General features: G+C 45.6%; 1 protein-coding gene across 7 annotated transcripts in view; it reads left to right on the top strand.

Moving 5' to 3' along the window:
• Nucleotides 1-1,453: 1,453 nt before the first annotated feature.
• Nucleotides 1,454-16,025, top strand: part of KMT5B (lysine methyltransferase 5B) — a 54,572-nt gene continuing 40,000 nt past the window's right edge. For 2 of the 7 annotated variants that reach the window (XM_082628805.1, XM_082628804.1), the window contains exon 1: nucleotides 1,617-2,147. The gene's annotated coding sequence lies outside the window, so the exon portion shown is untranslated. Of the gene's footprint in view, nucleotides 2,148-2,263; nucleotides 2,431-16,025 lie in introns of those variants that run through there. The other 5 variants (XM_082628798.1, XM_082628801.1, XM_082628800.1 and 2 more) reach the window with 5 other exon arrangements.

Genomic DNA, 16,025 nt, shown 5'->3' on the forward strand with positions numbered 1-16,025 from the left:
GGGCATCCGGTGAGGAAACAGGGTGGCAAAGGCAGTCTCAGTGGGATGCAATTTGAGTATTTGGAGCCAAGCACTATGAAAATCTGGGAAAGAAAGTTTAGCAATAAATCAGAAGCGAATAAAACGAAAGCAGTCATTCGTTAGTTGTGCTTGCAGAGAGGAACGTGGCAAGGCAATTTCTGATGTCACAGATGACCCGGAGGCTTTTAAAGAGCAGAGGGTGCAGGGCCATGTGCCTGCATCTGCTTTACCGGAAGGGTGGTGAAGGCTCTGCACCCCCAAACCCACCAACCCCACCAGGTGGGCTTCCCCAGGGGGGAGGGGGAGGGCAACGGGAGGAGCTCTGTTTTGTAAGATCTAGACCTCCCTTCACCTCTGTTAGATACATGCCCTCAGCAAATCACTGTGCCTCAGTTTCCCATCTGTGGAAGGGGATAATAAGCATCATGTCTGCCACCCAAGGTCAAGGAAGAGGGAAAATGGGGTAAGCGCTTGTGTTGGTGGTTGGTGTTCACTGGACCACAGACCTTGTGGTCATCCACACTCTCCACTGAAGCATCCTTTCTGGTGTGCCTACTCTGTGCCAGGCCCTGGGGATGGCAGGAAACCATGGCAGATGTGGGTCTCTTCCGGGAATAGAATTACCGGCCTGTGCTGCCCGCCTCCTCTCTGCAGGACCACGCTGGACCTCTGGAAGCCGCAGGCTCTTTACCACCCCTCCCCCACCCGGCCCCCAGGGCCTTTGCACTTGTTGGGCTCACCTTTCCTCACCACTCCCTTTTCCTTACATACTCGAATCCACTCTTCCGGTTGGGGGAGACCTTTAGGCATCTGCCCAGCTTGTGGCCACCTCAACTTCTTGACGTCTGAGCTTTTGACCAGAGTACTGGATAAGGGGTCTGGCTCAAGCCCTGACTGGCTGTCTTAGAGATCACCTAACCTCTCTGTGCCTTAGCTTCCCTACGTATAAAATGGGGAAAACGGTCCCCACCTCCTGGGGGTCGTTGTAAGGAGTAAACGAGATAGGGCACCAAAGCTTGAGGACGGTGCCTGGTTTCCAGTAAAGGCTGTAATACATGTTACTCTCATCGTTATTTTGTAGTCATTATCATCAACTGCAGGATCCAAAGGGCGAGGCTTCGCACCCTCCCAGCAGGGCAGCACCTGGCCCGTGTGAGCCTCTCGGCAACTTCCCTACCAGCCTAAAGCTCCTGGAGGGAGCTGCATTCTTGGTACCGGCACTGCCCAACTAGAGCGAGAAGCGGAAAAACCCGTTTCTCGGAAAGCCCGGCACACAGTAGGTGCTCAAGAAATGGCCGGTTGACACTAGGAAGCCAGTGGCCCAATTAATGCAGGCTCACTCCCCCCTCCCTCCCTCCCTCCCACACTACGCGGTGGAACGCTCAGGCTGCCCACATGGTCTTTAAGGGTGTATCTGCTTCCAACGACACCCATTCCCACAACAAAGAGGCTCGCCTCCGTGGGGCCGCCTCCCCTAGGCGCACCCGGGAGGCGCAGTGGGCGAGGAGCCTGCCCATTCCCCAGGGCTGTCCCCGGTGGGTGCAGCTGCGCCAGGGACCGAGAGTCGAAGGCAGCCTCGCGGGGCCGGGGTACGTAGGGAGACCTGAGATCCGGGTGGCGCCCCAGGGACGCGCGGCGGCACCGCCTCCAGCCGCAATTTAAAGGGCAGCGAGGAGCGGAGGGATCCCTGCCGACTGCTCACCGCGGATCCCTCCGCCGCGAGAGAAGCGAAGCAACGACTCACCCCGTCCCCTCAAAATTCGCTTTTTGTTCCTCCGCCGCGGGAAGCACCCGGCGGGGAACTCATTTCTTTCTCGGGTTTCTCCGCCTCCCCCCACCCCTGGTCCCGTAAAAGCAACAGAGGCGTCCAGAGCGGTACGATCCGAAGTGGTGTCCCTCCGCCTGGCCGCGGGTACTCCTTTTCGTGTCCTTCCACGGTTCCCGGGCGGCGTCCGAGCGGCTCACCGGGGGCGGCGACGCGTCTGCGGCGCGGACGGCGAGGCTCTGGGGCTATGAGGTGAGGGCGCCCAGGCACCGAAGGCGGCACGCGCGGCGCCAGGACCCGGGACGCGGAGCCACCAGGCCAGCGGCTGCCTTTGGCACCCCGAGGCCGCGCGAGAGGCGAGGTGAGGCCCGCGGCGCGGGGGCGCGGGGGCGCGGCGCGGCGCGGTGGGGGCGGGGGGCTCCGGCCGCGGCTGGGACTCATTTCCCGACAGCGGATGGAGCGGGCGGTGCTGCGGCTGGCGCCGCCATCTTGGATTTTGCTCTCCATTTTTCTCTGGAATTATTTTTGGTGATTAATATTCTTGGGGGACGGGGAAGTGTCGCCGGGCAGCGCGGGCCCCCCAGCGCAACGGCGGGGCGGCGGTGCCTCGACGCGCCCCGAGGAGGAGCGGGCAGCGCCCGGCGGTGAGCGGGGGGCGGGCGCCGGTGCGGGGGGCGCAGGGGCGGCGGGCTGGGGGCGGGCCGGCGGGAGCGGGGGCGCCGGGCCGGGCGGGGGCCGGGGCCGGGGCCTCGCGGGTGGAGGGACGGCCGGGGGAGGGGCGCGGTGGCGGCGGCGGCGGCCGGGGGGCGCGGGCCCTGCAGTGGGCGCCGCCGCCGGAAGGGAGCGGTAGCGGCCGCCGGGCAGCGCCGGGCCGGCCCGCGGCCGCACGAGGGGAGCAGCCCCGCCGCTCGCGATTGGGGGACTCTGTTTTCCCTTTTCTCCAATGGGCAGCCGTGAATGGTCTCGCCCAATCTGCTCCCTCTGCCGCGCTCAACTTTGGGTTGTTTTTGTTTGGGCTCGAGCCTTCTTTCAGATCTCCTCCCGGGCCAGTCCTCCGCCCCGCTCCGTCCCTCCCCTGACAGCGGCTCCGGCTCCTGGCCGGGGCTTGCCTCCCGGGCCCCCTCCGTGGGCCGGCGTCTCGGGTCCCGAGAAAAGGCGTCGGTCCTCCCAGAGTGACTCGATTCTTTCCACATATCCAAAGATGATGTATCAGCGTCACCCCTACCTATGAGAGTGGGGGAAACGTTTACAAGATGACAACTCGAGCCAACTTGCTGGAATGGTAGAGAAGCACGTTGGACCCAGAGAAACTCACTCCCTTTCTGTTTGGGTTTATTTGACCCAGTGTTAGAGCTCTTTTACTCCCGACCCATTGACTGGGGGAACTTTTAAGAATACTGAGGGGGTGAACATGTGTTCTTCGAAGTTAATTTTAAAGAACTTGCCGTCTGAAATTCACCGTGGGGGGGAAATCTTATCTAGAGTGGTGGGCAGAAGAACTGACTGGTTGCGATTGTGCTTCTTCTTATCAGGACCTTTTAAGATTTAAACCATTTTGATATAAAGTATAGTTGAATGTAGCTTTATAGGGTCATCAGAGGAAACAGTTGCCAGCTGAAGCTTTTTTCCCTTTAATATTAAGAACACGCCTGTAACTTTTGATGACTAGTTATAAAAGCGTAAATATTTTGAAACGGGAGGGGGCAATCAGTTTAGCCTGAAATAATCGCAGATAATTTGTGCATACTGAGAAGTTTACTTAAAGAGTTACTTACTATAGGTACAAGTTCACTTTGTAGCCGAATGTTTAGCAACTTCCACCGCAGGTGTGGGTCCGTCATCTAAGCATTCTCCTCTTCCTTTCCAAGCCCCGGCCCCAGTGGTTTCCCCCTGCCTGGTGCCTTTTGCTCGCACCCTGCCCGGCATTCCTGCATCCCCGCATCCCCTCCCCCGGATTAATACTCGCCTTCAGGAAGGCCCAGTGAGAGTGTTACCTCCTGGATAAATCTTCACACCCCTTGCAGACGTCTTACAACATAAGGGCAGGGGCTGACCCACTCAGGAGAAGGCACACTTCTGCTTTGTTCCCTGGGCAGTTGTTACATTGTATCATATTTGGTTGTTGACCGTCCCCTCAGCTTTCTTGTGAGCTTGTTATTTATCTCCTTTGCTCAGAGCAGGTACAGAGTAGGTGCTCAGTAGACACTGGATGAAAAATGTTAATTAATAGAGCTTAGTGATTTATACTTAGTTTTTCTTTTCTTTTTTTTTTAATATTTATTTATTTATTTGGTTGTGCTGGGTCTTAGTTGCAGCAGGCGGGCTCGTTAGTTGAGGCATGTGAACTCTTAGTTGCGGCGTGCACGTGGGATCCGGTTCCCTGACCAGGAATCGAACCCCGGCCCCCTGCATTGAGAGCGTGGAATCTTAACCACTGTGCCACCAGGGAAGTCCCTATATTTAGTTTTTCAAAATATGTTCATTCTATTGTTATTGAAAACGTTGTTGTCATTGACACAACAACTTAGTTTGGGTGTGAAAAGAATAATGGGGAGACTTACTCTTCAAGAGGAGAGTAGAGTAAGGCTTAATTTTTTATTAGCCCATAAACTTTGAAACCACACTCAAAGTCATTTCCACGTGCCCTCTTGCCTGTGTTTTCATTTGTCTTCACATACACAATGAAATGCTTATGTTTTGAAAGCTCCATACCTGAACCAAATACCAGTGGGCAAAATGGGGGGAGGGGAGGATAGGGGTATAGCAGAATATGCATGTGAAGGAAGTGGTAGCAGGTTGTGTGTCTTTGAGCTTAGAGTTTTGTGGGTGGAACATGTTGGTTTATAAATTTTCCCTTGGGTCATCTGTATCTGGGATTGAATCTGATTTCCCTTTGAGTGTCAATTTGTGGGCTTATAGGACATGAGCGTGTGGCCTGGTTGTGTTGCAAAGTCATTTGTATGTGAAGCATCTGAGCAGCTCCCTGTCCACAGGAATGCCCTTCCCACGGCTTATGAGAGCAAATCCTTTCAGATGCATGATGTCAGTTCCATTATTTTCTACTCTTGCCTGCCACATATGAGCTCTACTTTCTCTCCACTCACAAACTCCTTCCCCTTCATGGGCAGGAGTTACACGACTGTGTCAGCCCTAGAACACTAATTGCTGAGTTTTCCACAACAGTGTTAAAGATAGGGACCATGTGTGTTTGTTCCAGTATGACACACTGTTGGTTCCATAGATACGCTGAGTAAATGCAGGAAGAGAGCTTAGGATATCTGTATCTCAGATAGAGCTCTATGCAATAGAAGAATTTTATGTGTAAGATGTAACTTAATTTTTTAGCCTGATTTTTAGTTACTTTTTATTTTGGGGAAAAATGTATTTTACTGATGTGTCTTGGTGTAGGAAATGGTTTTAATTGCAATAAAAAGCACAAACTTAAATTTATTACAGGATAAAACTAGCCAATGCACTTTAAATTTCAAGTATTAGGGAGTTCTAACCATTAGAACACAGTGATTTGAAAAGTAATTTTTTTCTTGGACAGACTGTCAACTTTGAAATCTTTGAATTGAATCCTGTGGTTTTGAATGAGTTTCATTTAACAAGCTGAATGGGGAAGGGTCCTAGCGAACAAATCTGGGGGCCCCGGGGCTTAGGAAGGTTTCACAACTTCCTTCAAATTCTTTCTACCAACTCTACATTCCGCTCCCCCCCCAAAAAAAACGTTCTACAAATCTGTTTTTACTTTAGTTCTTACAATAATCCCTTTTCTTCCCTGTAATTTGGTGTTTCCTAGAAGATTAGAAGTGCTGGTTGAGAGGAAACGTCATGCCTGACCAATATCTAACCCTGTGTTTTTCTATTAATGTGATTGGAGTTTGTCCTAGTCAGATTACAGAAAGTCTAAGTAAGTTTTCACTTACAGTTATATCTTATTTTATTCACCAGACACATCCCCAAATTTTAGTCATGCACACCTTATTTTACATGCATTACAGGATTTTGCTACTTTAAAGGTGTGGAATAGAGAGAATCCATCTGTGCATGACAGACTCATCACCTTATTTTTGTAAATCAGCATTTATGTCTAGCTTGAAAAGAAGAACAAAACACTTTTCTTTTGATCCCCATAGTTGGTGATGGAACCAGAACCATTTGCATTAATTCTAAAATATTGTCACAAAAGCGAAAAAAAAGTCACTGATTTCCGTAGTCATTTATACTATAAATTATGCCTTGCTTCATGATTTTCCTTCCATCAGGTTAAAGGTTCCTAGGACCACTGGACCACTTTGGTCACTCACTGCCTCTGGCTCCCACGTCTGCCAGCCAGATTTGAAGCTGTCTGATATCTGTGTGAGACAGGGTCAAACACTGCACCATCTGCTAAGGTCGTATATAATTAGAACTACAGTTATACGTATAGTTCTGGGGCTGGATGAAGGTCCGCTGGAGTAAGAATCAGTACCTGCATTCCAGTCTGCTCCACCTTATTTGTGTAACACACTGACAGGGCCAAGCCTTAGTTTCTTCATCTGTAAAATAACTAAACATTAATCTCTGAGATCACTTCCAATTCTAAATTATACTTTATCTTTTACACTTGATCGCCACCCATTTTCTCACTTCTAAGAGCTAATTTAATCATATTTTGCCAACTCTCCAATTGGTTTACATAGTTCATCTGTATATTCCATGTAGTCTTTTCTCCTTGTTTTGAAATATTATTAAGTTGATGGTACAGCCTACATTCAGTTGGGTTTTAGAATTTGGAGACTAGGGTCCCCAAAGCCTAATTCTTAAGGTCTGTATGGTTCCCACATCTCTGTGGCTCCTACCTATGAGTTGCATTTCTGCAAGATGTCTTATTTTCTGTATTATAAGAGTACACAAAGAAAAGTGGAGCTAGGAAGCATTCTCCAGTGTTAAGCCTGGTTGTTTGTGGGTGATGCACATGTGACTCAAATATTGAAGTAAACCCCAGACTTAGGCCTGAATGCTAGGGTTCTAGACTCCGCCTTACCACTTAAAGCAGTTTGACTTCAGGAAGGCAACTTCATTCTGAGCTTTAGCCATCTCATTTGTAGCAATAATACCTGTCTCGCCTACCTCATAGGGTTGCCAAGCTGGTGAACCCTCAGTCATGTGTGTTAGGGTGCAACAAACACCTAACTTGCACATCTTTATAGGAACACCGGGTCAGTACATCTCTCATGACACTAGGATTGCCTCTCAGCTTTAAGGCAAAAAGATCCCTTCAGTGAAGGGTCATTCTGCTTCCTATTCTGTACTCTTCTGCTCTGTTCATCAGATACTTGGTTTTCACATGCTTCTGTTTGGTTTTGCAAGGTCCCCCACTCCTTAGTAGCCCTGTGCAGATTTTCCTGAAAGCTGAAACTCTCGTGCGCCCTCTAGTGTTCCCTGCACACAACCAATATTCCAGCACCACGAACAGTGCCCGGTGGCTCCCAGTAGGTTCTTGATAAACGTTGGATTGAGTTGATTCTAGGTCTTCCGAATGATTCATTTTGTCTGTCTCATTTTTATAACAGGGTTGAAATATAGGATCCCTGAAAAGTATTAATGATCTCTGAGAAGTATTTTTATTTTCAAAAAAATCTTTATGTTGCATGTTATGAAGGGGTATATATTTTTATCAAGAAAACCAACCTACTCTTAGGAAGATGGATCCCCCCAGCTAAAGAGGAAAGGGGGTGATCCTTCAGCCAGTGAGCCCATAGAGTCTGGAGCCGGAGAGGCCATATACAAACCTGCTTCTCCCTTCCCGTTAAAAAAGAAACAAAAATCAGACCTTATTCAGAGGAGGATTTAGACAAAGCCAGTTGCCTCAGAAAATATTTGTTTGGTGGATATAAATAGATACCAGGAGTGTTTCTGATCCCAAAAGAAGGTGATTGTTTCTGTATTTATGCTTTTGATTTATTCTCCTTGATCATCCAGTCTAAAGTTTGTTCCTATATTATTCTCTCCTGATATCCTAGTTGTTTCCTTTATAGCTCTTACCAGAATTTACCATTTCATGCTTATTTGATTGTCTCTCTTCCCACACTATACTCTGAGCTCCATAAAATCAGGAACCATGTCCATTTTGTTCTAGGGTCTTACTCTTCAAGTATGGGGCAAAGCATGTTTAAAAATTTGAGTCAGGATTATATTGCTTTCTTATATGGTGTCAAGAGTGTACAGTCTTTAAACCCCACCTTGGCTAATTTTTTTTTCTAATTCTCTAAGGCTTCCTCTTCTTTGTAAAGTGGGGGTGATAATAGTAGTATTGTATATGTTGTATATATTTAATGTTTTTATTATATGAATTATGTTGTATAATTTAATATTATACATTAATGAATATTTAAAATATATTGTATATGTTAAGGGACTGTGATGTGGGTAAATGATATGATATATGTGAAGTTATTAGCACAGTTCTTGGATCATAGTAACGAGCAATAGTGTGAAATGGTGCCCAGAGAACTGGAGCTAAGAGGTGTCTCTCTTTCGTCCCCATGGCACTCAGTTCTTCACTCACGTCTTGAGTGGACATTACTTAGCTGTGTGTTGGACACCGTGCTAGGCATTGAGCGGCGTGCCCCAGGCGCTGTTAAGTGGGGAATGCTCCTTTGCAAGGCCTCTCTGACTCTCACGGTGCCAGCATGTGTCTGTTGCTTATTTTATTTCCTTTTCTCTTCACTCCCCTTTTCCTTTCATTTAACTGACCATGATAAAACTCAAAAAAATCTTTTTTTTTTTTTTTTGGTTTCACATATTGGTACCATATTATCTTGTCAGAAGAAGTGAATTACTTTGGGCAGGTAATACGTGTCCCTGAGCCTGTTTCTTTTAATCTAAGACTTTTTGCTCTGAAATTCTGTGATTTTTTGAATTAAGATAATGTTGAAATGCTTGGTGAATTGTAAAGTCCTCTGTTAATGTTACTCTTTTCACAGTCACTTCTCTCCTGAGTTTTAACATCTTAAGACAGCTTCACGTGGGTGGTGCCCCATCCTCAAATTCAGCAAACCAAACTTTCTCATCTTCCCTGCAAATGTCTTCCTTCTGCAGTCCCTAACTCAGTTCATGGCAATCTTGCAGTCTCCCCAACTGAAACTTCTACCCCAACTGGAGATTTCTGACTTGACTTCCTTTCTGTCCCTCAACCCCTATGTCTGATTTGTCACCAAGTCTTGCCAAGCTCGTATTTGAAACACCAGAGCTTTCCTCTCTCTTCCCATCCATTTCTACTCTTTGTTGCATTTAGTTTTCTAACTGGTCTCTGCCTCCAATCACATGCTTTTTGGCTAGTGGGATCCTTTCTATGAGTACAATTGAGCAAATTCTCCAGTCTTTCATCTGTGTAACCGGGGGAAAAAAAAAAGTACCTGCTTTACAGGGTGTGACAAATGATAAAGTTAATATAGGAAGCACTAAGGGAATGGAGGGGCAATTATTTTAACAAATGGAGTTACAATAACATAATATTTTATCAGATACACAACAAAGTATATTCTGTTGTAACAAAATCTGCAGTCCCTCTGAATGTTGACATGTGAGGCTAATTCAGTGATGTTTAATTATACATTGTTGCCAGAAGTCACATTCCTTCTCTTCAGGAGCTGTAGGAAAAGCAAAGCTGATCTCAGCTCTGTATCATAACTTAGCACCCCTGGTCCTTTTTTATTCTCTTGAAAATTTGTACTTTTTTAAATGGATGAGGTGATGTGATTTTTTTTTTTTCTTTCCTTGTGGGAGTTACGGTAGGATGAGGAATGGAGGGGAAATTTCTACTTGATTGTTTAAAGTTTTGTGAATAATACATCAACATATCTTCTTTGTTTCTTTCTTAGTTACATGAAAAGAGGCGACAGTTGGAGACCTTTATTGTATTAGCAGTTTCTGCTTATTTAATCCTTGTGCCAAACCTCTTTTCATTTTACTGATGAGACATTAGCGAGGTTAAATGGCTTGTCCAGGGTCACATTGCTGGAGAGCAGTGAGTGGAGCCAGGGCGGCACCGATGCTTTGACTCCACCCCGAGCCACGTCCTGAGCCACTGTGCGCGCTGCCCCCTGCACGGTCTGCCACCTGGCCTTTAGGACCCAGCCCAAGAACCACCTTTTGGAAGTTTTTTCTCACCCTTATCTTTGCCCAGTAAGAATCAATTGTCCTTTGTTCTACTTACCTCATAGCCTCTCAGGAACTGTGGGCTGTACTTACAGACTCTTGACACTAGGTGGCATCTGTTTATAGAAAAGTAAAACGCTGTTCGGGTCTCAGAGACTACTCTATAACAAAGGAAGCGTCCTTGGTTTTACTTACAGGCCCTACGAGGTAAGCGGATGGGTCAGATGCGGAGAGATGGGGAGGAGATTTTAGGGAGATTGGGGCAGAATTCCCCTCAACAACCACGTCAGCTAAAACCTTTATTTTAGAAATACCTACTGAGACAATTGGAGACACAGATCTTTCTTACATAAAACCCTTTGTTGTGATACGTGTTGGTGTACGTGTGGTGTACGTAAATAAGGAACTGTGAAGCAGTATTTTCTGTAATGAGGAGTTTATCACATGCTCAGCTGTAGTTCAGTGGCTGAATAAGTAAGTATAAGTGTTGCAAACGTCTGATCGTAGACTTAACCAGCGGTGGCTGTTTTGCTGTTTAAAATGGTCTGCTAAGTGAAAAAGTCTAATAGTTTTGATTTTCATTTTTTTATTGTAAACATATATGTAAATATAATAATGTTCAGTATGTCACGTCTAAGGGAGATCTTGGGTAACTGCTTAATCCGTGCATGAGTAACTAGACGTGATTAAGACACCAGCTTTATCTTCAGAATCCATATAGCTCGCTCTGTAGCCGTGTTTCACATGTGCAGTTGAAGGGGGAAATGTCTTTCTTAAAAAGTGTATTTAAGACAACTTTTTAAAGGTGCTTAAAAATCTCTTTTCCTGTGACATGTTGGAATTTTACGTATTTCTGGAGTCTAATTAGAAAGCATTTTTACTTTGATTTGCTTTTTCATGGTCTCTGTATTAGTTTCCTGTGTGTGCTGTAACAAAGTACCACAAACTTGGTGGCTTAAAACAGCAGCCATGTATTCTCTCACGGTTCTGGAGGCCGGAAGTTCACCATCAGTTTCACTGGACCAAAATCAAGATACGGGTAGGGCTCCCTCCAGAGGCTCTAAGAGAGCATTGTTCTTTGCCTCTTCCAGTTTCTGGTGACTGTGGCATTCCTTTGCTTGTGGCCACCTCACGCCACTCTTTTCCTCTTCTTCTCAAGTGTGTGTGGTGTCAAATCTCCCTCTGCCTCTCCCTTTTAAGGGCACTCGTGATGACATTTTGGGCCCATCTGGATAATCTCTTTCATCTCAAAATCTGTAATTTACTCATATCTCCAAAGACCCCTTTCCTTATAAATTAACATTCATAGGTTTCAGATTAAGACCTGATGGATATCTTTGGGGACCATTTTCCAGCCTCCTTTAAAGAAGTTATTGCAACCAACTTAGCAGGATTAGTGACGCTATCTCTAGCCATCATTTTATCCTAAAAGGAGGTGGGTGGGGCATTATTATGCATTGGTGGGAAACTGCTCTCCTCAGGCACCATCCTCTTGCTGGTCTGATTGGGGCTTTGCCACCTGAGGCTACTTGAGAAAGCTGTTAAATTGGCTGAAGCAAAACGCATATGAGTTTGACTGTACAAAAGCTGAAAAAGGTAAGCAGAAATGATACTTTTAATAATAGCACGTCATTAGTAATTATTTTACAAGTATAAAGACCTATTCTTTGCTCTGGAGTTTGGTGCTAGATACCCGAGTAGCATTGAATCTGCATGACAGCTCCAGTTTTAGAGCAACAAGGGCTTAATGCTGAATTAAGGAGAAGAAAAATCCCCAAGACTTTTCTTTCGTACCACTAGGACTAGTTGAACTCTGACAGGTCATCTAAATTCTTAAATGAGATTTATTTCTGACGGTGTTCATAGGAGCAAGTTTTAAGGTGATAGGTGAGATCGTGGATTCCTGGTAGCTTTCTAAGAAACTGGCAACTGGGCAATCACCCTGTCAAACCGCATTACAGAATTACAATGGAATAGTGATCCCAGAGGCTTCTCATGGCTTCTCAGGGCTTCTTCAACTGGTCTGATTGTGTGAATTATTACTGTAGGATTCCATGGAACCTTGGCTATATGTTATTTGCAGATGAATTTGGAATAACCGTTGATAAAGACTGACATGGAATTCTTTGGTACGTATATTAGAGTCCTTTTGTAATTTTAGATTTGAGGGAGAGAACTAATACCCACTTGGGCTTATGTGTAGCAGTTACGTTTGAGACTAGAAAGGGGGGTATGACATGAATGGACCTGTGGTATGTTGGGCCTTGTGCTAGGTTCCAGTGATACGAAAGTGTACCTTAGCTCGTTTATACTGCAGTGGGGAAGGCAAGTGTCACCAAGTAATCACATAAAGAAGTGAATACAGTTGTAATAAACACCATGAAGGAGAAATATTCAAGCATGTATCCAGACAATCTACTGGGTGGTGGAGTGGGAGGTGGGGACTGATGGGCAGGTTGGCAGTATCCCAAGTGCAAAGGCCAGTGGTGGGAAGATGCCTTGCACACTAGAGGGTTGTAAGCTAGGCTGTGTCTGGAGTATTAGCTGGAGCAAGGGGTGAGACTGGCAGGGCTGGATCATGCAGGACCTTGTAGGCCTTGGTAAGTAAGGTAAATTCTGTTAATGGTAGTTCTTAACAGTTTCAAAATACTTTTATTTTTGCTATTGCATGTAATTTTCACATGTGAGATAGGCTGCACACATGAGGCCCTAGAAGGGGGAATTGGTTTTTCACTTAAGTAGTGGGATGTTGTTGGAACTGATAGTAGTCTGAGTAGTTTCACCCCTGGTCCACCTTGTGCTCTTTGTTGTTTTTGTGTGTGGGGGGGGCTGTGTGTGTGTTTGTTGTTTTCGTCTTTGGACAGTGCTTTCTTTCATTTCTATGCTTTTTATTTGTGTTTGTCTTCCTTGTGCTTATTTAAAATATAAAGCCCCTGGGAGTCTGGGATTGTGACACTTGAGCATCAGAGTCCACAAGCAAAGATATCGAAAACTTGTGAAAGTAGTTCAGTGATATTTTTTCAGTTCCCATCAACCTAGAAGTCTGATTTTTGAATTGCTGTGTTTAAAGTTTTAGAAATTGGCTTTAACTTACATACATACGGATGATGCAGAAGGATTTTTGTGAAATCTGTTTTACTTTCCTTATATACACCTTTATTTTTTTATTACAAAGTAATATATGTTCATTTTGAAAAGTTGAACCTTTTGAAGAATATGTCATGTAACAGTTAAAAAAATTGCTTGTAATCTTTTTCTCCAAAGATAAAACTGTTAACTGGTGTATCGAATTGTTTTCTTAGCAAATTGTAGCTGAATCACTTGAAAAATGTTTGTTCTGCTTTTTCTCAATAAAGATTTTCAAAAGTCCTCTAGCAAGCTAGAGCCTGCTTTTTAAAATATATATGTTATCTTTTCATTTTCAGCCACTTGGGAATTGTTTCCATGTCGATGGATAATTTCTCTAAGATAAACTATCTGCAGACAAGTTCAGCTTGTAAACTGGTTAGCGTTCTTGGTAATGGCACAGGAATTATTTTGAAATTCTTGGTAGTCTTTCAGAATCAATATTTTCATTTTTCTGACAGATGTTTTGAAATCCTGATTTGTGTTTAGGATATTCAACAAAAAATTCCTTTCCAAAAGCTTTAATGAAAAAGAATTGAAACCAGAGTTCTCAAATTGGAGGTGAGCAGCTGAGCTCAAAAGTCACTAAGGGGCCTCCCTGGTGGCGCAGTGGTTGAGAGTCCGCCTGCCGATGCAGGGGATGCGGGTTCGTGCCCCGGTCTGGGAGGATCCCATATGCCGCGGAGCGGCTGGGCCCGTGAGCCATGGCCGCTGGGCCTGCGCGTCCGGAGCCTGTGCTCCTCAACGGGAGAGGCCACAACAGTGAGAGGCCCGCATACCGCAAAAAGAAAAAAAAAAAAAAAAAAAAAAAAAAAAGTCACTAAGAGTTTATGATCCTTGTGTGTGTCCATAAAGGGACAGTGGGAGGATAGGAGGGTGTTGACATTTGTTGAGGGTCCATCACTGGGAGTAGAGCGGGCACTTCACATAAACCAAGCACATTTTTCTATGAAACAACTCTGTGCTTTCTTTAGAAACGTGAATATCAAGTATTGGGGGAAGCGGATTGTTTGTTTTTTTTCCAATTATAAATAAATAGGTTCACTGTAAACATTTTGGGGAAGAAATCTTTTTTTGATGTTAATCCCATTCCCCCAAAGACAGCCATTGCTGTTGGTGATTTGGAATGTATGATGGTGTGTGTGTGCATTTTACCTTCGTGGTATTAAAATGTGATTAAACTTTCCTCTTTAAATGCAGCTCTTACTTTAGCAGTTTTCTAGTACGTTTTGTATTGTCATAAATTGTGTGCCCCTTTGTTTACATTTGATACTAGAATCTGAAGTGTGTGCATCCTTCCCCACCTATTGGTCCAGTGAAACCTTTCCTGTTGATTTCCTGTTGATTTCAGGTAGTCCCTGGGGGTGGAAGGAAGGTGTGCCCATGCCGGAGCATAGTCACAGCTGCGTTTCCTTAGAGCCTGGTTGTGTCATTTTTGTGAACACTCATAAAAATAGAGGGGGCAAAGCCTTGCACAGAACCCTCAGGGATTCAATTCATCAGCATACTCAGGTGATTTATTACTCCAGGCCAGAGAACTAATTAATCTGTTCATTTAAAAACTTTTTTTTTTTTTTTTAAACAAGATCCTTGTAAACTCTCTCAAGGCATGCTGGTCTCAAATTAACCTATTTCCACCATCTCCCGTCCTGTGAATATTACACATATCTTTTCTGGCACCTGAAATTTGGACTCTTTTTCTCTTGTTTGAAACAAATAACAAGAACTTAGGACTCTATTCATTATTCCTTAGAGTCCTTTCTGCCATCTCATTCTTTCCCCATGAGCCCATGTTTCGAGACATTATGTCCATTTCAGAAGTTCTCTGTCGTTTCTGAGAGAGGCTCACAGTGGCCCAGCTGTCATGACTTTCAACTCTTCAGAGATTTGCCTTATGAGCAACTGCAGCCTGTGCCCAGCTGGGTCACTCCTTCCTGAAGCACTGGGCCCTGGTTTGCTTTTGCTTCTCCTCCTGCCTCACTAGTTGCTCCTTTCAGTATCCTTAGCTGCTGTTTCCTCATCTTGATCGCTAAATATTTGGGTGTCCCTCAGTCCTTAGACTTCTTTTATCTCTACTCCCTTCCTAGGTGATTTCCTCTTGCCCCATGGCTTGAAATCCCATTAGTCCCCTGACTCCAAGTTTATACATCCAGCCTGGGCCTGTCCTCCAGACCCAGCTGCCTAAACATCTCTGCTTGGTCTCTAATAGGTATCTCAAACATGACCAAACCAAACTCCTGCGCCCCAACCCCTGCCAAAACCCGACCTGCCTGTGGTCTTTGTCACCTGCATAACTGCTAATTCCATTCTTCCACTTGCAAGCACATCTGAGCCCCCTCTCTTTCACACAGTGTCGGCAAAACTTCGGAAAAGGTCCTGAGACCGACCACTTCTCGCTGCTTTTGCTGCTGCAAGCCACCAGCATCTATTTCCCCTCTCATTGATTGCTGTGGTCTCTTAACTGCTTTCTCTCGTCCCCCCAAATTGTTAGTCGCTTTATTAGACCTGCTTTTTCAAAAGCATTCAAACTCTTCGCCACATGACAAGCAGCCAGCTTGGGCCTTTAACACTTAACTCCTGTCATCCTCTGCTTTCTCCTGGGAGTTAGTGCCCACGTCGCAGCAGGGGCTTGGAGACCCTCCGGCCTTCCTCCTGCCCCTCTTACCCCCTGCTCTGCTCCAGCCACACTGGGCTCTGTGCTGGTCCTCGGACACACCAGCTGCTTTTCTCCCTCGGCTTTTGTACTCGCCCTTTGCCTGGTGCACTCTCCCCAGTGCTGCCCCGCTTTTTCCAGTCCCACCCTGGCTCCACCTGAAACACTCCCTGCCACTTAGAAACGGCTTTATTTTCTCCAAGGTGCTGGCATTTATTGGTTAGTTTGTTGTTTCCCAGAGCTTCCTTCATTAGAATATAGGCACAGATGAGGGTTAGAAACCTTGTTTGCTGTATCCTCAGTGCCTGGAATAGT

The sequence above is a fragment of the Mesoplodon mirus genome, assembly GCF_964341445.2.
Source record: "Mesoplodon mirus genome assembly, chromosome: 7".
In the NCBI taxonomy this organism is placed as follows: Eukaryota; Metazoa; Chordata; class Mammalia; order Artiodactyla; family Ziphiidae; genus Mesoplodon; species Mesoplodon mirus.